The following is a 25226-nucleotide window of genomic DNA, read 5'->3' as shown; positions in this document are numbered from 1 at the left end:
GAGGCTGTGCCCTCTGGTCCTAGACTCTCCCACTAGAACAAACATCCTCCCCACATCCATTCTATCCAGGCCTTTCACTGTCCGATAAGCTACAATGTCCTCCCTCATCCTTCTAAACCCCAGCAAGTACAGACCCTGAGCTTTTGCAAATACTGTGAAATATCGTCAAAGGAATGAACAGACTTAAAACAAAAGAATGTTTAATTCAGTGGAATTCTGTCCATTTCCCTCCACAGATGCTGCCTGACTCGCTGAATTCCTTCAGCACTTTGTTTTTTGCTTAAGATGCCAGCATCTGCAGTCTATTGTGTCTCCATCTTCATTCTACTAATCCTTAGTCCTGCATTATACTGTCCTGTCCAGCTAAATGAAAGGGCTGGAGTATGGAAATAATATCAAAAAGACTAATGAAGACGTATGATGCGTATGCTAACAGTATGTGTCCAGACTGCCAGATGAAACACAGTGGAGTGAAGATTGTATGAGCAGGGACAACTGTTAAGCCAGATGCGGGCAATGTGAGGCAGGTATTACACTGTGTGAAGAATATGTTGCAAAGTGCATGGTGTGAATGAGTAAAGGGTGAGATGAGTGTACTTCAGATGCAAAAGAGTACATGCTGCAATACTCCCTGCGCCTTCACATTGAAGGGTAGGACCAGAAGAATAATTGCTGAGAGTGTAGAGGTTATTGAGAGGGAACAATGAAAAGTGGCATTCACGTTTGGTATTTGTTTGAGGTATTTGTACAGGGTCCTACATTAAAGCAAGATTCTGAGGTGAAGCTGATGTAATAATCATATCCCCCTCCTCCCCTGCTGGGATGCATCTTTGGATGTTAGGAAAGTTTCCCTCCACCAGGCACTAAACTACCCACCAGGCCCTTGAGAGGACCATTTAGAATGTCTGAGGTCGCATTCCAGCTCAATTGCCTTGAAACAAATTGAGAAAGTTGGGAGGTCATGTCGCAGTTGTATATGACATTGGTGAGGCCGCATTTAGAGTATTGTGTTCAGTTCTGGACACCATGTTGTAGGAAACATGTTGTCAAGCTGGAAAGGGTACAGAGAAGATTTACGAGGATGTTGCAAAGACTAAAGTGTCTGAGCTATAGGGAGAAGTTGAGTAGGCTAAGATTCTATTTCTTGTTGTGCAGGAGGATGAAAGGTGATCTTATAGAGGTATATAAAATCATGAGAGGAATAGATCAGGTAGATGTATAGTATAAGAAAATAACTGCAGATGCTGGTACAAATCGAAGGTATTTATTCACAAAATGCTGAAATGCTTCAGTCTGAAGAAGGGTCTCGACCCGAAACGTCACCCATTCCTTCTCTCCTGAGATGCTGCCTGACCTGCTGAGTTACTCCAGCATTTTGTGGGTAGATGTATAGAGTGTCTTGCCCAGAATAGGTGAATCAAGGACCAGAGGACATAGATTTAAGGCGAAGGGGAAAAGATTTAATAGGAATCAGAGGGTTTTTTTCACACTAAAAGTGGTGGATGTATGGAACTGTTAAAGCCCGTCTGTGCTTTGAGATAACAAACACCGTCAGACACTGATAGTAAAGACACAGATTTATTACGCTAGCGGGAATGGGAGAGTCACTACAGGTATGGTCACATACTTGCAGCTCCTCGCGGTCTCACTCAACTATTCTGTGCACCGGCAGTATAGTTGTATATTAGTCATGGGTCCAGCTAATCACACAATCAGCACATTTCTGCACCGATTCGTATTGTCTTGAACTTGTTGTTCTCTGCAGAACTACTTGGTATCAGGCCTTTCTCCTAGTCCCAACAACCTCTGCAGTTATGTCAAACAACCTGTTATACTTTAGCTAGCAATTCAAAATAAGTAAAACAGGCTCACCAGGCGCAACATGCAATCTCTACACATTAACTCTTAAACCCCCATCCTCCTCTACATTCCTTCCTTTTATCATAACATGATAACCTCATTCAGAGTCCCCTTGAGGTACAAAGTGGTCGGAGACATGTATAATAAGGATTACAGTGATGATCAGCACAAAGATAGATCCATAATGTAATATTGATCCCCAAAGTCCACCAAACCAACTAAAAGGCCACCAGCTGCTTCCTTCATTATACACATGCATCTGACTCCCAATTTTCTTGATCTTACGTTGTACAAATATTAATACCGTCAGAATTTGCTGATTTCAAAACAAGGCAGACTACTGTGACTGTGCTTTTGAAGGCTCCGCTAAACTGGGAGAGCTGCTGCTGACTGAACGTGTTCTGTTGTGGAGGCTAAGCAGTTGACAGAATAATACGGGTTGATTGATCATCGTGAAGCAATGTAGGTGCCTGCATCCACTGCAGAGAGTGAGTGCGTGTCCGAGACTATGACTGTCTCAGGGCTAACTGCTTCTGGTGTTGCTCCTGCTGGGCCCTTGGTTAATGTCTGAGGTTGTTGTTGAGTTACAAAGGTGGGGCAAGCTGTCACTACCTGACCCATGATCATAGTTGTTGGAACCATAACGGCACTGCATTCCATTGGAGCAGTGACCAGCTTTGTCACAAGCTGTTGGCCTTATGTGAGAATATCTGCAATCCTTCACCTTGGACAAGATGAAGTTGCTCTTGGATTTTGAGTAGCTCTTCTTGCTGCCGCTGCATATTTGCTTCCAGCATGTATGTCCTCTGTTCTAACTGTTCCTTCAGGTGTTGCATAGCACCGAGCTGCACTGAGAACAAGCTGCTCAGTGTTGCTGTTCTCTGGGACGTTACCTCATGACCAGTTAATGTTTGTCGTGGAGGTGTGCTTATATCAGTTTGCTGTTTTAAGAGTGTTGAGGTTGCATCGGATATTACAGGAGGTGAAGATTTCCTTGAACTCCCAGAAGAGGCGGATGTCGCATGGTTGCGATCAAATTGCTCCAATGCCTTCTTGAGACTCTGTTTTTAGCTTGGTGTCATAGTCAGAATCCTTATGCCATCGAAGGTATTTATTCACAAAATGCTGGAGTAACTCAGCAGGTCAGGCAGCATCTCAGGAGAGAAGGAATGGGTGACGTTTCGGGTCGAGACCCTTCTTCAGACTGATGTCAGGGGGGCGGGACAAAGGAAGGATATAGGTGGAGACAGGAAGATAGATCTGGGAAGGAGGAGGGGAAGAGAGGGACAGAGGAACTATCTAAAGTTGGAAAAGTCGATGTTCATACCACTGGGCTGCAAGCTGCCCAGGCGAAATATGAGGTGCTTTTTATGGTGGTGGCCTTGGGGAGGCGGTGGAGATTGGCGGTGGAGGTTGGCGGCGGCGGCGGCCTCAGGTAGGCCTCGGCAGTCGGCGGTGGCGGCCCCGGGGAGACATATCCTTATGTCATAATTTCTGATGGGATTTCTTCTTTGCCAAGTTCCCTTCTTCTCTCTGTTCGTACTTCTGCATAACTCTTAGGATATGTGGGCCGCCAAATTGGTTATGTTAGAGGATTCATCAGGGATGTCAGTGCAGCAATCTCGCCCTGTAATGGCACAGGTTCCCCCTTTTTAAGCCAAAATAAAGTCCAATGACATGCGATTCTGCAAGGCCATGGTGCGGAGTGCAACCAGCTCGGCAGTCACAGAGGAGAGGGCCTTCTGGGTGTCCGTAAGGGCATCTGCGGTTTCATTAGCCAGTTTCTCCATAGCTGAGGCCATGTTGATCAGTTCCCGTGAGGCATGGGCCGTCCCATAGAAGGGGAAGGCAATCTTCTAAAACCGTTCATTTTCGGATATGCCTCGCCTGGACCGTAAGGGGAAGGATAACTCGGCCAGTTGTGGCGCCATATGCATGTGGGGGACCATTTAGACCTGATAACAACACCCATGCCATGGGTTGGGCCTTCCCCATGATCCCACGTCACCAGGTGGCATTCTTGGTTACCAAGGGTAAGCCCACGAATCAAGTTCCATTAAGGGGTCTAGGAGGGTCTGCATCCGTCATGGTGTCACAGGAGCTGTTTCCCAGATACACCCGGCTTCCCTTCGCTAGCCTTCGAGCGGCGGCTGTACGCGATGGTGTGAGTGTCCAGGCCGTTGCTCAGGGAAATGGGGGCCATGTCTGTGTTGCACAGTGTCGCTGCTGTGGCTGGAACGGAGGATATCACTATCCATGGAGCTGGTGCTCCTGGTGTTGTTTACGTCAGAGTCAGACCTCTCCTCCGACTGCAGTGGGGCCTTGGCATCGGAGGAGGGAATTCGGTTTTCCAATTCCCTGTTGTCCAGAGGCCGACAATTCAGCCTCTCGCGATGGGGGGACTTGATAGTCCCAAAGTCACTGCCTTCCACGCTTTTCATCCCATCACCATTCCCTCCCAAAGTGCCGGACGACTGTTGCTGGTACAGCAACAGTGAAAGGTTCTTCAGTCTCTCTGTGCTCTCCTCCAAAATGGCTTCCACGGGCTTCCTGCCGGCAGAAGACGCTCCTGCAGATTCACAGCTGCCTTCTTGATTGACTGGGTTCCGGCAGCTTTTTGATGTGGGCACCTTAGCCCTTGGGACCCTGATGATTGTTCTGGCAACAACACGTAAAGCCGAATGGTGTTGGCATGCTGGTCCAGTAGATGTCAGAGCTGTGATTCGGTGAACGATGCCTGATTATTCTGCGTGGCCAAGCTTTCAACAAATATCTTGTTACTCCTGAAGAATCCTTCAGTGTTTGGCTGGGCACATGGAGCATCCGCAAATCTTTGCCAAAGTGCTTCAGCACGATGCACATGTGTTCAGCAGAGTCCCGTTGCCCGGGAAATGATCTGCTTGAACTCGGCCACAGTTTGGTCGAGGTAGGGCTGAACATTGACAGGTGGAGCCAGGGTTTCTGTCTCCAGGTCAACCACGTGCACCTTCACCATCATGTCCCCCGACTTGTACGGTTGAAAGTTTTGCTCCGGTCGCCTGGTCTCCAGCAGCAAGTCAAACATGTAAGATGACTTGACTCCACCCAGCAGCATCCCCTCAGGGGTCTCCCCTTCTCCCTCGTACGAACGCTCCAGGTAATCGTGAAACTCATCGTACTTGACCAGCCGGCAGCAGTCGAGCAGAAGCACGCCTTCTAGTTCCATCAGCTTGTACGCTATCTCTCCAGCATCCCGCGACGTTTTGGCCTTGTGGACCTCCAGTTTGTTCTCCATCATTGTCTGTCTCATGGGGTGATTGCAGAACAGCTTGATATTGCAGGTATTGCACTCAATTTTCTTCTGCACTTTTTTTCTTGCTCTTCTGATTCCTTCTCCTTTTGGGCCAGGTGTTCAATATGCTTTGGAAAATCATGCACCTCCAAGAACTTTGCATTCTTCGTGGACTCCTTTCGTCTGTAAATTAACACGTACCTGTTGGTTGAGCTAGCAAAGGCGCTGGAGTAATAGCCTCTGGTCACTGGAGAGCCACCATATGTTTTCCCAACATCATCTTGAGTAATCCTGCTCACATGTTGATCATTGAAACTATACCACTGTCCGTCACCAAACGATCTTATACAGGCATAGTAATGTCCACCAGCAGCGCTCCCTGAATGAACCATTATCGAAAAGAGTGTAGATCCAACCATTCTTTTTGTTCCCTGCCTTTGATGTCATCTCTGGTACTGTTGTTGTCCAGGCAGATCCCTTCATCCACAACATCATCGTTCGTTCTTCAGGGTTGTCAGTCGTTGCCCTTTGTGTTTCATGAACCTGGGATTGATAGTTGTAGGCAATCCGAACCGGGGAATAATTTCCCTAAGAATGATTCTCACCGTGGTTTCGGCTGTAGCATTTACAGTTGGCGGAGCTTCTATCCATCGGCTAAATAAATCCCCAATTACCAAATAACATTTATAGCACTGTACCCATGGTAGCACTATAAAATGTATTTGTATACACTCAAAGGGTCTGCCGGGCATTGGCGTCAATCTCTTTGGGCATTTTAACACATTCCCTGGGTTGTTTTGTTTACAAATTCACATTCAGAAGCTTGTTTCAACGATTCCTGGCAGATCTTTAAATGCCACCAGGTTTCTTTTGCCATTCTCACCATTCCCTCCTTTCCAGCGTGCGTTAGCAAATGGATGTAATTAAGGAGGACAGGCAGGATGGCATCAGGTACACAAACTTGTCCAAGAGGGCTGAGCCAAAGATCGGCGCTGGAGTCTAAGGCACATCCCTCTCGTTTCCACAAATCATGTTGCACAGCAGAGACGTCCCTCTGCATAGCCCTAACTTCTCCCATATCTGGCAAGGCCGTTCTATTCATAAGGATCTGTGGGCTTACGTGGATCCAAAAGGGGGGGAGTCTGTGCGGCTGTCTTTGAAGTGGTGTCGGCAAAGGCATTGCCCTGGGAGACCGGATCGGAGGCGCCAGTATGGGCGCCGCATTTAATCATTGTGGACGGGAAGGGCGAGGGCCGGCAGCGTTGCGGATGCTAACCATGCCTCCTGCTGCTTGGCTGCCCTGGGCTTGTGGTATGGGGGCATAAGGGGGTGGAGACTCGCTTCATTCTAGGTCGTGCTCCTCCTCTTCTTCGTCTATGAACAGGATTGCTATGCCAGATAAGGGGTCCCCGGGGTTTTCTCGTTTTGGCGCTTATTTTTTGTTACCAATTGTTGCTTAATTTTGCGACTCAATCAGGCCTTTTTCTTTTGTTTATCATGCCAATTGCATTCTGCTTGTAACTTTTGCTTACTTTACACAGACCTCACTCTCTGCGGTTTCTTCCCACAGACTGGTTTCAAGTAGTCTGAATGTCCAATTAACCTACCCATGGTCTATATAACAATGTTTATCTTATCTCGGTCTTCCTCTAGCTCCAGTGGTTCTCGGCAGGGAACCAGATCAACCTCAGATGAGGGACCATGTGTTCCCGGGAGCTCGCTCAGGAGTTCAGACTCAATGGATCCGATAGTACACTTATTACTTCCCTCAAAGTCCCAGCCTCCCCGTGGCCACTTACTCAGTTATCGCAGATGGTCCCCTCTGGAAGGCGACTCCGGACTGTCAAAGCAGCCACAGCCAGACATAAAAACAGTTTTTTTCCACGAGTAGTAGTTCTATTCAATAACCAAAGTCTGTAGCATCTTTTTTGCTCTGGTTTATTTTAACCCACATGTTTAGACCGTAATGTTGTATCCTTATTGTTTTGAAGTGGTTATGCTTTATTCTTAATTGTGAACTGTAGGTTTGTGTTGTCATTTGTGACCAAGGCACATTCCTTGTATATGCATATATTTGGCCAATAAACATATTCATTCATTCATTCATCCTACCAACTACGCCAATGTTAAAGCCCGTCTCCGCTTTGAAATAACAAACACCATCAGACACTGATAGTAAAGACACAAATTTATTATGCTAGTGGGAGTGGGAGAGTCACTGCGAGTATAGTCACATACTTGCAGCTCCTCGTGGTCCCACTCAATTATTCTGTGCACCGGCAGTATATTTATACATTATTCATGGGTCCAGCTAATCACACAATCAGCACATTTGAGCACCGGTTCTTATTGTCTAGAACTTGTCGTTCTCTGTAGTATTACTTGGTATCAGGCTTTTCTCCTAGTCACAACAACCTCTGCAGTTATGTAAAACAACCTGTTATGCTTTCGCTAGCAATTCTAAGTAAATAAAACAGGCTCACCACGCGCAACATGCAATCTCTACACATTAACTCTTAAACCCCCATCCTCCTCTACAGAACAAGCTGCCAGAGGAGGTAGTTGAGGCAGGGGCTGTCCCAACGTTTAAGAAACAGTTGGACAGGTGCATGGTAGGACAGGTTTGGAGGGATATGGACCAAATGCAGGCAGGTGGGACTAGTGTAGCTGGGACATGTTGGCCGGTGTGGGCAAGTTGGGCCGAAGGGCTTGTTTCCACGCTGTATCACTCTATGACTCTAAAGCAGGGAAAGCAGTATAGAAATGATTCCTCATGGCTGGTTGCACAGTCTCTGACACCTGGCTTGTTTCCCCAAGTGATCAAGTTGGCAACCTGTTAGCCATTTACAATCAGGTTCAGGAGTTAAAAATCATATTTCTGGCATCATGGATGATTGATGCTTAATCTAACAGATCTGTCTAATTGAAGCCCCAGAACTTGTTTGCTCAAGAATAGAGTTACTTCTGTTACAAAAATATATGGTGTATTTTTTAGCTTAGTTTATTTTATTTTACATACAACAGGTAGAGTGAAGGGAATGAAACAGAGTGCAAAATGTAGCTCTCAACATTGTAGCGCAACATTGTAGCGCAACAAGTATTAAGGATCAAGATACTGGTCCACCACTGATTTTCTGGTGAGGTGGCCAATCTTGACCTCATTGGGACTTTCTCGACTGATCAGCGGGTCTGATTTGCCCCCCTCTGGAACTCCATCCCCAGCCAGAGCCGGCAGATCTGTTCCCATTGCTGATTTCCAAGGCCGTCTTTGCGGGCCGGTAACTCGGCTCCTCGACAGCCTACGTGGACCATTCCAGCACCGTTGGACTCCTCTCGGAGGCCATAACTACTGTTGGTCCAGCAAAAATGGATGCTATATCAGGCCTCTGGAACCAAGGGTGCCAGAAAATCAGTGGTGGACCTGTGCCAGGTATCGAGACAAGTTCTGATAAATATTTTGCTTACAGTCATGTAATATGACTTGTACTTTAACACACAATGAATTTAACAATATGTTCTGCGCTTTCTTGCGGTTGATTTCCAACCATTAAAATGAACTGTTGGAAAGCACAAGCTACATCAATTCAAACCAACACTGAACAAATTGGTATAATTTAAAGCGAAGACATTTGTGTCTGAAAAATGATCATAGTCATTTGCAACCTTCCTTTTCCCATGGAAGACCATGGCTGGAGTTCCTTGAAGAATAAATTTGTATCTGCAGGTGATAATAATTTCAATCATTCCCTCCAGTAAAGCAATCATAAACACAGTAGGTTAGTCCTTGACTCACACTGGTGACGTTAAACAAATAATAGCAAATTGGCAAACCATTGCACATCTCCAGTGAATTTCATTTCTCCCCATTTTATTTTGGAAGCATTAAAAGAACATCTGGAATTAATCATTCCCAGCAAGATACGGCAAAGCTAATCATATTGACCCAACAAAGTGTCTGTGAATTTTATTAGGAGATTGAAACTGGCAAATCTAATGTTCAGAACTGCCCGAAAAATGTACACAAACAACTGGTGACAGGAACAACTTGATCCTTCAGCGAGAATGTGGGAGACTGCAGACTGTGAGAGATGGCAATTAGCAATTAGTGGTAATAGAAAGCCCACAGGCAGTTTGAAATTCACTTGTAAAATGTCAAATGCAGAACCGCAGAAACCCATCAAGCTTGTCCCTTCCCTTGCAAAATGTTTAACAAATTGTCATTGTCAAAGGGGCAAAGGCTGGATTTAAATAAGCACCAGAACAAATTGCCTAATCTTTCACTTGCAGCAAAGAACTAAACACTCAATATTCCCATTCTGCCAGATCGTTCACAGTAACAGCTAGCTGAAACTTAACTAAGCCTGACTTAAGAGTCGCAGAGTCATACGGCATGGAAACTAGTCCTTTAGCCCAACTCGCCCATGCCGACCAAGATGCTCCATCTAAGCTGATCCCATTTGCCCACATTTGGCCCATATCCCTCTAAAGCACATATGTCAAACTCAAGGCCCACGGGCCGAATCCGGCCCGCGAGAGCTTATCATATCATATCATATCATATATATACAGCCGGAAACAGGCCTTTTCGGCCCACCAAGTCCGTGCCGCCCAGCGATCCCCGCACATTAACACTATCCTACACCCACTAGGGACAATTTTTTTTAACATTTACCCAGCCAATTAACCTACATACCTGTACGTCTTTGGAGTGTGGGAGGAAACCGAAGATCTCGGAGAAAACCCACGCAGGTCACGGGGAGAACGTAATTGTCTTAAAATAAAAGTCTATGCTGCTTTGTATGTGTAGCAATGTATTCAGTGTGTTTACAGGCGTATGTGTTCATGCAGCCAAATGTTTACTGATTTATTACGGATTTATGTTATAATAACACAGAGCAATGTGCTTACATATATTTTTACATTTATGTTAATGCATGTACAATATTTCTACATTTCAATAAATAATAATCAAATGCAGAGACAGTTATTTAACAATATGTTAAGGATTAGTTACATTTATACAGTCTTACAGTTACAACCGGCCCTTTGAGGGCAACCATAATGCTGATTTATGGCCCGGGGTGAAAATGAGTTTGACACCCCTGCTCTAAAGCATTCCTATCCATGAATCTGTCCACTTGTCCTTTAAATATTGTTATTTTACCGGTCTCAACTGCCTCCTCTGGCAGCTCGTTCCATATACCCACAACCCTCCCAGTGCAAAAGTTGCCCCTCGGGTTCCTATCAAATCTTTCCTCTCTCACCTTAAACCAATATCTTCTGGTTCTTGACTCCCCTACCCTGGGGGAAAGACTCTGTGCAATCACTCTTTCCTGGATGCAAAGAGCCACACATAATCATAACTCTACTGATAGAGCTGTGGGTCTTTTTAACCCTGTCACGAAATATGGATTGTGGATGGATGAAGGCTGACAGGCAGGTGGAGCCGGATGAGGAGGGAGATGGATGGAATTGGGAGACAGAGATAGGTAGGTGATAGGTGGAAGCACACAGGGAGAAAGAAAAAGCAAGTGAAACCAGGCAGGGAGTGGGCAATATGAAGATGTGGACACAAGGAACTGCAGATGCTGGATTACAAACAAAACTATATAAAGTGCTGGAGTAATTCAGCAGGTCAGGCAGCATCTCTGCAGAATATGACAGGTGATGTTTTAGGTTGACCTCCTTCTTCAGAAGAGTCAAAGCTTCACCTACCCATGTTACCCAGAGATGCTCCTTTCCCTTACAGATGCTGCTAGAGCCATTGATTTCCTCCAGCAGTATATAATTGGACAGAAGTTCCACTCCCACCACCGACCCCTCCATCAGAAATCAGAATTTCCATTTCTACTTAAATGGACACAGCCCAGCCTATTGTGATTCAGTCTGAAATAGCAAACCACCACAGCATCTTTATTGCCATCCTTTGTCACAGCTTGGGGAGGGGAAGCATTGAATTTACATCTGAGAAACTATTGTTCAGCTCATCGTAAGTGGAATAGCCTGATTTTCCTCTACAATTTTTCTTACTTTATACATTTTCTGGCATCGTTTTTATAGTACCCTTTTAAACAATACACTTTCTGCTGATAAGGTGCCCACAGCAAACCATTTCACATTGTCATAACTTAATATTCTCTCGCTCATTATTCTTCTTGGATTAGTACAATATCCCTTTTTAAAAATGTAACTTTTTTTGTTTTGTTGCTATTTTAGAGATGCAGCATAGAAACAGGCCCTTCAGCCCACCGAGTCCACAATGACCATCAATCACCCATTCACACTAGTTTCAAGATATCTCACTTTCTCATCCACTCCCTACACACTAGGTGGAATTTACAGAGGCCAATTAGTGTGCGAGCCCACACATCTTTGGGGTGTGTGAAGAAACCAAAGCACCCGGAGGAAACTCCCGTGGTCACAGGAAGAACATGCAAACTCCACACAGACAGCACCCGAGGTGAGGATTGAACCTGGGTTTCAATTGCTGTGAGGCAGTGGCTCTACCAGCAGCGCCACTGGGCCGCTTTGTTAGGTGCTCCCCTGTTAAAAATAAAAGGTCTTAATATGTAGGAAAGAACAGCAGATGCTGGTCTAAACTGAAGATGGACACAAAATGCTGGAGGAACTCAGCAGGACAGGCAGCATCTCTGGAGAAGGGTCTGAAGAAGGGTCTCGACCCAAAACGTCACCCATTCCTTCTCTCCGGAGATGCTGCCTGTTCTGCTGAGTTACTCCAGCATTTTGTGTCTAAAAGGTCTTTTTATGTGATTATGTTGCATTATTTCTTATTATTCTAGTAAATCTTTGCAATGCCGGTATTATTCCCACAAGAAGTGTTTGGAGAGCTGGATGCAAAACTACAACTGCGGTCCACCAGTTCAACTCATTTTCTGGCTTTTATATATAATGATACCATATATCATGCTGTTTAGAAGCAGGAATACCATTTGCTTGTTACATCTGAATTTATAAAGATTCATAGTAAGGCCACTCCATTATAGATATTCTGGAAGCAGTCTATCTATTCTCGTTATCTTCATGGTTGGGAGAGAGGAGGAGAGTTCGACCTGCACAAATCACATGCTTGAGTGATAAGTTCCATTTCCTTCCACGGACACCCGATCTGAAGCGGTAAAATATTCCCGTCCACAACCTTCAGTCGTGATTGGAATTTCCAGCTCAACTCTAATGAGTTTGAATGGCAAAGCATCTTAGCATTGCATATTTGACCTTTTGTCATTTAAAAACTAATGAAATCAAGTATCTTTTCAGAAGAAATAAATAATTGATAGTGTTTGAACTCTTTTTAATTGGAGCCTCCTTTGAAGTTTCTCAGACCGGTTACCATTTGATTAATTGCCCATGTCCAACATTAAGCCTTTGATCCAGACAGCAAAAGAAAAACAAAAATCATAGTAAGATATAAAGGAAGTGACTTTGATTGGAATGGTGCAGGACGTCTCGAGATAATAGTCAATGGTTCTTTATTATCACATGTACAGACGTACAGTGACATATCTTTTTTGCATGCTTTTGGGTAATGTATTGCCATATCTATGCACAGTAGTGCAAAGTGCATAGAAACAGTCCACTGAGACCACAAGCAAGACTCGCCAGATTTTAGCACCACTTTCAAAGTCCAGTCTGGTCCGTGCGCTCGGTCTCCTGGAACGGCGCCCATTCTAGGCGAGCCCCAGGCTGTTGCAGGGCCTCCAGCCGTCGCCTCTGTCCGGATCGCCCCGTGAACTGACGTCCCTCTCCTCACCAGGCTGCCTTCATCCTTTGTGCCCAGGGGGTGCCTCCCTCAGGCCACCTTGAGGACGAGGAAGGCAAGAACCTGGTTCCTTCCTCTTTCACAATTCGCATCTCTTCTATCCTCAACTCACACCTTTTGTCTCTTCGTCACTGGATTTTGTACAACAATCTGCCCATCAACCCCCACCCCTCCCTCACTTGTATCGACCTATCACTTGCCATGCTTTGTCCTGCTCCTCAACTCTTCCAGCTCTCTCTCCCCCCCCCACTCCCCCTCCTCACAATCGGTCTGAAGAAGGTTCCCAACCAAAAAGATCATTTATCTATATTCTCCAGAGATGCTGCCTGTCTTGCTGAGTTACTCCAGTACTTTGTGTCTTTTTTTAATTGTAAAGCATTCCTGTTTTTTTAGGACTCGACAGTATGCCTTCCCTAAATCACTCTATCTAGTTTAGTTTGGTTTATTGTCGCGCCTACCAAGGTACATTGAAAAGCTTTTGTTGCATGCCAACCAGTCTCCCTCCCTTTTTAAAAACCAAGCTTATTACACACAACGTTACGACACCTCTCATAATATTTCCGTTGAATCAGAAACCATTTTAGATCAATGCTGCACCACAAAATATTTGATGCCATGAGTTAAATTGGCAATATGAGTGCAAGCAGCTGAAGTTGCTATAAACTGTTGCAGAGCTCTCTCAATGTTAAAGTAACTGATTCAAGAAAAAGCAATTGCATAAAAACCTTGAAAGCAGTACACAACTCTACCAATCAAAAATGTTAGAGGATTTAGTTCACAGTGTGATTTTGGTGAAAGATTATAGACATAACTAGGAAATGTTTCTGTATTATTTGGTGGCTGTTTGGTTTTCCCCATTGCATTTCTCAAACAATTCTTCGCAGTACAGTATTTGCATTGTTTTTCAATCACATTCACTCCTCAAGAGTAATTTGTCTCAAATTTTTATCTGAAATTAATATCATGCAACTTGTCCAACATTTTCAAATTTTCCCCTTGCTAATAATTCTCACGCGTTTTCTCACACTAATGCAACATTTTTCTATTCCCACAAACAGATGCTGTGATCTATCTCTTTGACAGGGCTGTTCCATTCCCTTATAATCTTTGCCATAAATCACATTCTCTCTCAGACATCAGTACCTTTTGTTCTTTTATATTTTTCTACCTCAATAAAAGGCATTCACTGGTCTATCAAAAACATCTGATTTGAGGTATTTTTCCTTCTTGAAATTGGTCGCTGTGCAGAACAATTTTTCCCTCCATCATTTAGAAATGAATGTGCTTTCATTTCAGGTTTCTCTGTGTTTCACTGATCCCTCCCTTGTGATCACTCAATCTTTCCCAGACTCTACAATCTTCTGGCTTGTCATGTTTTACACTTCATAAAGACTTTTTTTTTTACGACTCCCTATCCTTTCAAAAACACAGAGCTGTTACTGTTGAATATTACCATGTAGAGATCAAAATATTATTAGTGTCAATCAAAGACATCATTCCTGACTGTAAAGATTCATCTAGCATTAGTGGCCATGATTTTAGTCTCGGGCTTTGAACATCTCAAAAGAAGCTATTTTATTTTTATTAGCTAAAGCTGCCAATGAAATGTGTCACTCAATGTTGTATAGGAATTCTGCACATCGTGTAGGAGTTCTAACATGTGGAACTTCTGACATAGAGAACAGGATATTAGCAATTGCTTAAAAACATGCTCATCTCCGATTTAAGTCCTCATCCAGAAAATTTAGACTGACAGTCAGTGCTGTTCCGAGGGAGTTTCGGACTGTCAGATGCACAGGATTTTGGATGAAATGTTAATCCACCTTGTCTCATCTTAAGCATGCACATCTCTTTAGCAAGGTCTTTAGCACGGACATGTTGGACCTCAACATCATTGAGGATGGAAATAATTTTGGAATCTGTGGACAGCTCAGTGGCACAGCTGGTAGAGACTTTCAGAAGGACACATGGATATGCAGGGAAAGGAGAGATCTGGATCATGTGCAGGCAGTGGAGATTAGTTTGCTTTAGCATCATTTTCACCAGAGACATTGTGGGCCAAAGTGCCTGTTTCTGTTCTGTACTCTGTTCCATTAGAAGCCAATTACACAAGCATAAGTCTCAGAAATGAAATTTCACCGTCAACTATAAAACAATGAAGAGGCAAGCTTCTCCAAGCTGTGGAGGACAAGTCACTGTGTATTTTTAAAGCAGGGATTGACAGGTTCTTAATTAGTAAGGGTGTCAACGGTCATAGGGAGAAGGCAGGAGAATGGGGTTGAGAGGGAAAGTAGATCAGCCATGATAATAGACAATAGACAATAGACAATAGGTGCAGGAGGAGGCCATTCGGCCCTTCGAGCCAGCACCGCCATTCAATGTGATCATGGCTGATCATTCTCAATCAGTACCCCGTTCCTGCCTTCTCCCCATACCCCCTGACTACGCTATCCTTATGAGCTCTATCCAGCTCTCTCTTGAATGCATTCAGAGAATTGGCCTCCACTGCCTTCTGAGGCAGAGAATTCCACAGATTCACAACTCTCTGACTGAAAAAGTTTTTCCTCATCTCAGTTCTAAATGGCCTGATTGAATGATGGAGTAGAGTTGATGGGCCAAATGGCTTCATTCTGCTCCTATGACTTATGAACATGAACAATAGTGACCTGCAGTTTAAAATTCCAAACAGAAATATTCTTGAAAGAAAATTATTTCAGGGCAAAGCATTCCAAACAAAAAATGTTAACTGTTTCTGTGGTAACAGCAATCTAATCCCAAACAATATTTTCCCTGTAATTGTTCCACACACGTCTTCAATGGGATGGATCTTGTTGTCCTGGTTAGAAAGGCCACCTATGTTCCCCCAAATGTGCAAAGCCAATCTTACTGCCCAATAGCCTGTCGTCTGGAGTGGTGTGATATGCATGGTTGCAGGGCTTCTGGGCAAGAAGGAAAACCACCATCCTAACATTACTGCAAGCCCCTGACAGTCAGTAAAGCCCAACCCCAGCTATATCCTCTGTACAAACTGCAAGGGTAATTTTAAAACCTTTAAAACACAGAGAGTGGTGGGCGCCTAGAATACGCTGCAAGGGGTGGTGATGGAGGTATTTATGATAGTTCCATTGAAGAGGCTTTTGGATAAGCACATGGACATGCAGGCAATAAAGCGTTATGGATCACATTCAGGCCGAGGAAATGAATTTAACTTTGCATCATGGCCAGCACAGATGCGATGAACTGAAGGGCCTGTTTTGCACTGTGGTCAGGGCTCTGGGGTTCTCCGGATCTGGGGTCTAAGGTTCTATTGTCCACGTTCTAGGATTCTAGGGTCTCGGGCTCTCAGACTGGTCTAGGGGTCTGGGGTTCCAGAGTTCTAGGGTTCCAGAGGTCGAGGGTTCTATTGTTTAGGGGTTTAGGGATCTAGGAATCAAGGGTTTAGATTCTAGGTTTCTAAGGTTCTAGGGTCTAGGAATCTTGGTCCAGGGTCCAAAGTTCTAAGGTCTAGGATTCTAGGGTTCTTGGAATCTAGGATCTAGGAATCTCGGGTTCTAGGGTTTAGGGTTTTAGAGTTCTAGAGCCCAGTGTTTTTGGATCTTGGGTATATGGTCCGATGGTCTAATAATCTGGGGTATAGGGTTGTGTAGGAAAATAACTGCAGATGCTGGTACAAATCGAAGGTATCACAAAATGCTGGAGTAACTCAGTAGGTCAGGCAGCATCTAGGAGAGAGGGAATGGGCGACGTTTCGGGTCGAGACCCTTCTTCAGACTGTTGGGGTATAGGGTTTATCATTCTAGGGTCCAGGAATATAGGGCCTAGAATTCTAGAGTTCGAGAGGTCCAGAGTTTAGGGTTTAGGATTTTAGGATCTTGGCTCTGGGTCTATGTCTAGTTGTCTAGGGGTCTTAAGTTCGAGGGTTCTGGGTTTTGGTTTTGAGGATTCTAGGAATCTAGCGCTTAGGATTCTTGGGTCCAGATTCTAGGTTCTAAGATCTAGTGTTCAAAGATCAAGGGTTATAGGGTCTTGGGGTCTATAGTCTATGGTCAAGGATCTGGGGTTCTAGGATTGTAGGGTCTCAGAGTTTGGGGTTTCTGGTCAATGCTCTAGGCTCTAGAATCTAGGACCCTAGTGCTCCAGGGTTCCAGAATCTAGGATTTAGGAGGGTAGGGTCTAGGGGCTATGACATTCAGAGAATTTGAAAACTATTAAAATTGAAGAAAATAATTTAAAAATTAATAATAATTGTACATTATTTTGCTAAAACAGCTAAAAACAAATTAACCTGAAGCAAGATAATGAAAACAAAAGGACAACCATCTGTTTTGTTCATAAGCTGGCACATAAGTCACCAAGGCTTCTGATCCCCTGCCAACAATAACCCGGCCTAGAGTTGGTGAGTGGTGTATACCTGAGTGGAATCTCAGTGAGATTGGGTGCCATGGGGTGTCTTGAGACAGAGAGAACTGACAGAACTGACAGTGTTGAACCTCTGTGCCTGTTAGCACATGATTGAAGGCATGGATTCATTGCTGTGTAAACAGCTAAACACGGTGGATGATCCAGGGTACTGGCAGTAGTTGTAGCCCATCGTGTTGCATTGTATGTGCTCCAATCTACTCATCAGCCATAATTCCACCGCCAATGGAAAACGACAACAAAACATTTGATGAAAAATTAATAAAGACATCTTTACGTTGTATACATGTAATTGCCACAGAATTCACTCCCCTCAGAATCTTATCCTGCTTACAACTAAATGTCTTTTACCCATTCATAATTAGAAGAAGGGTCTGAAGAAGGGACTCAACCCTAAAAGTCACCTATTCCTTTTCTCCAGAGATGCTGCTTGCCTTTGTATATTCGGTGTAAACCAATATCTGCAGTTCGTTCCTACACATAATTAGGTCATACAAGGTTGAACTACCGCATGCTATGTTTTGAATTTCAACATCTCCGGTTGGACTAGTTTAGTTTAGTTTGGAGATACAGCTTAGAAACAGGCCCATCGGCCCACCAGGTCAGCTCCGACCAGTGATCCCCATCCCAGCACACACTGCACACTCGGGACAATTTACAATTTTTACCAAAGCCAATTAACCTACAAACCTGTATGTCTTTGGAATGTGCGAGGAAACCGGAGCACCCAGGGAAAACCCACGTGGTCACAGGGAGAACGTACAAACTCCGTACAGACAGCAGATCGATGTAGTCAGGATCGATCCCGGGACTCTGGCGCAGTAAGGCAGTAACTCTACTGCTGTACCACCAAACTACATGCCAAATTATTATGGTTTGAGTTTAAAAAGACTTCAGAAGTATGAAGTCTTGTGCAAATATGTCAGGTTAATGAAATAGTACTGTACTGACATGGCTTGGAACTTTTCTGGAGAAGGCTTGTCAGTGCTTAGCTATTATCTGAGCACATCATGACATCCTATAAAGGTGAAATGAATATTTAACAATTTTTTTAAAAAGGCTGTGTTTTGAAAAAATGCAATTTTAATGCACATATATTTTTGAGATAGTTCAAATAATTTTAGATTCATATTTAGTCAAATTAATTATTCAATTCCTTTTTAATCCCTGTTTCATTGAACTTGTGTCTGCACATCACAGAGCAATTTCAGGCAATATTGCAATGAAGGCAGGCAGCATATGCACGTGTTGAAATGCACAGCACGTGACGTAACTCTGTGGCTAAACTGTTTCATGCAGGAAAGCAAATAGTTTATCAAACTAGCACATATTTATATTAATCCTTTGTTTATAGTCATAAAGCAAGGAAACAGGCCCTTTGCCCTGTGACGTGCATGCTGATCAGGATGCCACATTTGATAGTCCCAACTACCTGCATTTGGCCCATACCCCTCTAAATCTTTTATATCAATGTACCTATCCAAATATTGTTTAAATATTGTGATTGTACTCGCCTCAACAAATCCCTCTGGCAGCTTGTTCCATATACCCACCAACCTCAGTGTGAAAAAATATAGTTTAGTTTAGAGACCTGGAAACAGGCCCTTCGGCCCACCATATCTGCACCGACCAGAGATCCCTGCACACTTACACTATCCTACACACTAGGAACAATTTTGCAATTCTACCAAGCCAATTAACCTACAAAACTGTACGTCTTTGGAGTGTGGGCGGAAACTGAAGATCTCGGAGAAAACCCACGCAGGTCACGGGGAGAACGTACAAACTCCGTACAGACAGCTACTCTCTGTCCCACACTTCTTCTTTAAATTTTGCCCTCCCCGCCTGAAAGCTATGCCCTCTATTCTCTGAAATTTGTGCAGGCAGATAAGAGATGATCTTGGCATCATGTTCGGTACAGATACGAAGGGTCTGTTGTTGTGCTTTATCTTTCTTTCTTGGAGATCAATGTAGAAAGAGGTACATGATTTATTTACAACAAATGTTATGGTGCAGGTCCACATTTTTCACATGCCCTCTCATCATATAGATTTCCTGACACTCTAATCCAGCTGTGGTCTTGGGATAGACAAAGTATTTGAATAACACAATGGGTCAGGCAGCATGTCTGGAGAAAGTAGGATGGGTAACGTTTCAGGTTGGGACACTTCTTCAGACCCTGGATTCAGTTCTTGGGATTTTATAGGTAAGAAACCACGAGGGAAAGTCATTTAAACACTTGCCAAAATGCACTTTATGTAAGCGTGGTCAAATGTGACAGAAAATTTATATGTGGTGATGAAGGATTTCAAGATAGAGACCTGGACCGTCTCTTCCCTTATTACACTCAATTACTTTTCATATTACAATGAAGAGGATTCTATGAACAGCAGAGGGAATTGACACAGTGCAGCTTAATGAGCAGACTCTAAATATAGATATTGCACATTATATCAATGTTCCTATCCCTGTGTTTGTTCAGAGTAGATTAAAATGCCAGCTGAAGCAAAAAAACTTGAGGCAATCGTTCCATGAAAAGTAAAATATTCCTCTAGAGAGTAAGCTTACCAAGAGTAATAAACGCTTTCAAATGAAAACCAGTCACTGTACAAAAATAAATTGTATAGCATTTTTGTTTCTTGATATTTTCAAGCAGGAATTGTATGATTTTATGCACAGTTATGTTCAAGATAATGATTAATATAGGACCTGGTTTAAGAACAGCTTCTTCCCAGCAACAATCAGTTTCTTGACCAGCACACAATACCAACCTCAGCAATTATGAACTTATGTGTCTTTGGTTGTACTATGGACTTCGGTTTTGCATTATTGTGGTTACCTAAGTATTACTGCTATTAATTAATCATGTGTTATTGCATTAATTTACCTGTTAGGCTACGGCAAATAAGAAATTCATTGTTCTATTGCTGGTACATATGACAATTAAGCACCCCTGGCTCTTGAGAAGGGGTTATGTTGCAAATTGGCGGGGGGCAGAAGTTGTACAATTGATCAGGAGCCTGACTGAATCAACCACAAAAATACACTGGCTAATTTTTGAAGTTGGGTTTTAGAACATAGAACATAGAAATGTACAACACAAGGAACAGGCCCTTTAGCACACAATATCTCTGCCGAACATAACGCCAAGACAAAAATAAATATCATCTACATGATCCATATCCCTCCATACTCTGCAGATCCATGTGTCTAGCTTAAAGCCTCTAAAACATCATTTGCATCTGCCTCGACCACCACCCCTGGCAGTGTGTTCCATGCACACACCATCCTTTGGTAAAATATTGCCCTGCACCTTTCCTTTAAACTTTGTCCCTCTCACCATCAAGCTATGCCTTCTAGTCTTTGGCATTTACACCCTGGAAAAAAAGTTCTGACTGTCTACACTATTTATGCTCTCATTATTTTATATACTTCCATCAACTCTTCATTATTTTATACACTTCTATTAGGTCTTAACCGTACCTATTTAAAGGTAATATATGGAAATATTTGTAAAAAGAACATGTGAAGCTGACTGGAGTATTGAAAAGTTTGTTCCTTGTTAATCCAAACAATTCTTCTAGTTTAAAACAAAAATTATTGTCCTCGTCTTAAGGCAGTTGATACATTTTGTCATCGGTGGTATCTTTGGTAATCAGCTATTGTGATTGGTTTTATAGTCATTCAATATTCAGGGTCTTAAGAGTTCTGAGCTGATAAAGCGAAGCACTGTAATATGAAATATAAATGGCAAGCAGCAGGGAGGGACATAAAAAGAAATGGAAACCAGCATACAGATATATGCAAGGTTGCAGTAAGCCTATGGGAAAAGGGAGAATGACAGGAAATAAATTGGACCAGCGGCAATTCACCAGCTCAGCAGGCAGGATGTGGATTTCAGTTCCACAGTAATTTCAGGAGTGAAATATGAGGACACTGACAATGGAATTAAGTCACGGTCATAGAGTCCTACAGCACAGAAACAAGCCCTTTGGCCCAACTCTTCCCTTATGCCCAGGTTTTATAATTGGGGTAGTTCTCAAGTTTTAGTCCCTGAGTTTGCCTTTCGAACAAGGGACTGCTAGTTTACAAAAAAAAATGACGTAAAGTTCTGGAATAACTCAGCAGGTCAGGCATCATCTCTGGACAGTATGGATAAGTGGCATTTCGGCTGTGGACCCTTCTTCAGACTGATGTATTGGCGATGTTTCAGGTTGAGACACTTCTTTGGTCTAAAGAAGGGTCCTGACTCGAAATGTTGTCTATCCATGTTCCCCAGAGATGCTGCCTGACCCGCTGAGTTTCTCCAGCACATTGTGTCCCCATTTGCCTGCGTTTGGCCACTGTTAAAAACACTAATCCCGTGGTTTAGAGATACAGCACGAAAACAGGCCCCTTGGTCCACCGAGTCTGGGCCGGCCAGCACAGTAACACTATCCTACACACACTAATGTACCAAGCCAATTAACCTACAAACCTGTATGTCTTTGGAGTGTGGGAGGAAGCTGGGAATCCCGAAGAAAACCTAAGCATGTCACGGGGAAAACATTCAAACTTTCTACAGCCAAGCATCGGTAGTCAGAATTGAACCCGGGTCCCTGGCACTGTAAGGCCGCAACTCTACCGCTGTGCCACTGTGCCGACCTGAGTTCTTCTACCACTTTGTGTTTTGCTTGCAAATAATATCGTGTGGCCCTTCAGTGAGCAGGCATCTGCGATATCTTCCCCTCTGCCCTGGCTCCAACTCATTCATGCCCAGTGACTCAACAGTGGAGATTCCATTTCAGTGCTGTCTTTAAATTAAGCAAAGATTCAGAGCCTGAGCTGACGCAATAAGTGCATAACAGAGGAAGGCTGTGTCTTCATTACTGTTGACTAGTTACCTCTCCATCACCTTGGCCATGTAAAGGCAGAAATGTCAAGGTTAAGGCTTATTGTGGGGAGGAAAGAAAGAGACATCAGCCAAGGCTATTGGCAGGTTGGAGGTGAATGTGGATTCAGGGCTGGTGAGGTATGAGGAGATGGTTTGGGTTTGCGGATACCATTATCCTTCATGTTCTCAGTTCTGCTCCCGGCTCTGGCCCTAGCAACAGATGTCACAATGGCGGCCAACACTCTTCTCTCCATGGAGAATAACCAGGGAGGATAACCAGGCGCACATGTCCCACTCCCACCAAGTTGTTCTTGCATCCATTTGCAGAGAGTCGTGGATGTAGCTCAATCCATCACACAGACCTCCCTCCATTGACTCCAGTGATATTTCACAATGCCTTGGAAAAGCTGCCAACAGAATCGAAGACTTATCCGACCCCAGTCATTCCTTGTTCTCCCTGCTCCGGTCCAGCGGAAGATACAGAAGCCTGAAAGCGTGCACCATCAGGCTCAGGAACAGCTTCTTCCCCTCTGTCAACAGGCTTCTGAACAATTCTTCCATAAGCTAAAGTTCAATTCACCTCTGTTGCGGACATAGGAATTTGGAACTGATGCACTACAATACTATATTCTACACTCTGTATCTTCCCTTTTGCTCTGCCTTTTGAATTAGACGATTGTATTTGGCTTGATTGTATTTATCTATAGTATTCTCTGATCTGTGTGGATAGCATGCTGAACAATGATTTTCACTCAGCCTCGGTAAATGTAACAATAATAAACTTAAATCTGAAGTTCAACCTAAGCTACAAGACGTGGATGAGATGTTTATATCAGTGCTTATTGTGTGAGTATATACGAGTGCGGATTGGAAGGTCTGAGCATTGATTATTTAACTTTAATGCGATATGATTGAACAATTTGTGAGGCCGGTAGTGTATTTGGTAGGATAGCTGAAAATGTAATTACTGCCCTTAACAGCATATGTGAGGTTATTGACTTTCTTGGTTAACTACTTAGCAGTACTGAGCTCCAGGGGTTGTCATTCCCATTGCTTGCTGCCTTTCTATCTATCCTCCTGACTATCTCCTTGACTAAGATCTCCAATACATTAATCACAAACAGTTGAACTCGCACATTGTAACTTTCTGCAAAATGTCCATGCTTGTTTCTGTTGTAAAAGACTAACCCAAAGCCACTTTAAGAGGTGTAGGCACTGTTTAAGGTAAGCAAGGCACTCATTCCATGAGCCCCCTGCTGAATCGTCCACCACATGCATGTATGATTATTGATAGCTGGGCAGTATGTTCATGATATTGACCAGGCACCACACTATTCATGCCCTGACTGCATTACACTCAACGTGAATGGGCTAATCATGGATCACGAGCTCTTGATTCTATTTTAAGAGACTTCCACATGTAGTCCCCATTGTCTCAAGGTCGTGGGAATGATGACAGTTACATCAGTTACATACAACATAGAACTGCAAAGCACAGGAACAGGCTCTTACCATACCATATTTTTTCATTTAACAATAGATGCTAGAAATTACCAAGAAGCATATCCATGAATAAATCATCATCACCTTTGTAAAATATGTCACATACCCCTTATTCTTAAATGTCTGTGCTGAATGTGATACCAAGTTAAACCAATCTCATCTGCCTGCACATGATCCATATCCCTCCGTTCCCTGCATATCCATGTGCCTATCCAAAAGCCTCTTAAACACCACTACCATACATGTGGCAGCAGGTACCAGCCACCTAGTTAAGGCCCCCCTCGGTCTTGGCAGACCATGGGTGATGCATCCTGGTTGTTGGCTGCTTGCTCCAAACCTCGGCTAGAGCAGCGTTGATGTGTGGTCGGATGCAAGCCCGGGCGATGTCATATGAAGGACAGGCTGTTGCCCATGCAGCACGTCCCCCCTCTCCACGTCGCTGATCGATCCAAAGGAACAGCAGAGCCGTTACAGTTTGGCAACTAGAGGTTGTAGACAACGACGAACTGCCTTAGGGACTCCAACTCCGGATTTTTCTTGAGGTTTACTCCTGGAGCCTTTTCCATGACTGGATATGGCCACAAGGCAGTGGAGGTTTTAGATCAGAGTTTTCTCCTCTCCTAGATGGGCTCCCTTCCTAGGCTGACAAGCCTCATCTGCCCGAGACTCGTGGGGGCTGGAGCGTCTACCTTCCCATCTATAGCACCTGCCCACTGCAGCCTTCATCCGCCTTCCCAGCCGTTGTGACGCTCCACTAAAGTCAGCCATCATCCTCCGCCTGTTTCACCGTTGAGGTCTTGGTTGGATTGCTCTTTGTCAGGGACCTCCCCCTCGACCGTACCACTATAGCTGACCCTACCAGGAGCGTAGCTCCAGACGGCATCGCTCGCAGGATCTCAGCACCACACAAGCTTCTCCACCATGACAAGGTGACAATCCACGGAGAAGTAAAATTGTGTGATAATTGGACAATGGAACCAGCCACCACCCTCTGTGCTAAAATAAATTTGCCCCACACATCTCATTTGAGAGTGATCAGCCATGATCGCATTGAATGGCGGTGCTGGCTCGAAGGGCTGAATGGCCTACTCCTGCACCTATTGTCTATTGTCTATTGTCATTTAAACTTTGCCTGCTCACCTTAAAGCTATATCCTCCAGTCTTTTACATTTCCGTCCTGGGAAAAACTGTCAAATGTCTGACTGTTAAATGTCTCTTTTAATTTTTATCTTAGTTAATAGATGTTTGAATGTTCCTTTGAAGCTCCCAACTCAGTGCAGAACAAATGTAACAAATTTTATCCTTTCAACAATTGATTGAAAGTTAGATAAATCGATATGCATTGTCAAATGATCACACACTTTTATTAATAATGTAAATCAGGACTTTCCTTTTGTATACCACAGTTCTGGAATACAAATGGCTCACCTCAAAGTATTTCACAATCTAGAGACGTTTCACTATTTCAAGAATTTTCCTCTGTTTTCTTGAATTGCTCTTCTTATCATCCCATTGTTTCCATA

The 25226-nt window shown here is 43.8% G+C and overlaps 1 protein-coding gene and 1 pseudogene across 1 annotated transcript in view; both read right to left on the bottom strand.

The window, feature by feature from the left end:
- Positions 1-25226, bottom strand: part of mgat5b (alpha-1,6-mannosylglycoprotein 6-beta-N-acetylglucosaminyltransferase B) — a 500752-nt gene that overhangs the window by 107592 nt on the left and 367934 nt on the right.
- On the bottom strand, positions 3953-5756 carry LOC144594682 (ubiquitin carboxyl-terminal hydrolase 47 pseudogene; annotated as a pseudogene).

The sequence above is a fragment of the Rhinoraja longicauda genome, chromosome 6 (assembly GCF_053455715.1).
Source record: "Rhinoraja longicauda isolate Sanriku21f chromosome 6, sRhiLon1.1, whole genome shotgun sequence".
Lineage (NCBI taxonomy): Eukaryota > Metazoa > Chordata > Chondrichthyes > Rajiformes > Arhynchobatidae > Rhinoraja > Rhinoraja longicauda.
This window is presented reverse-complemented; position numbering and strand designations above follow the sequence as displayed.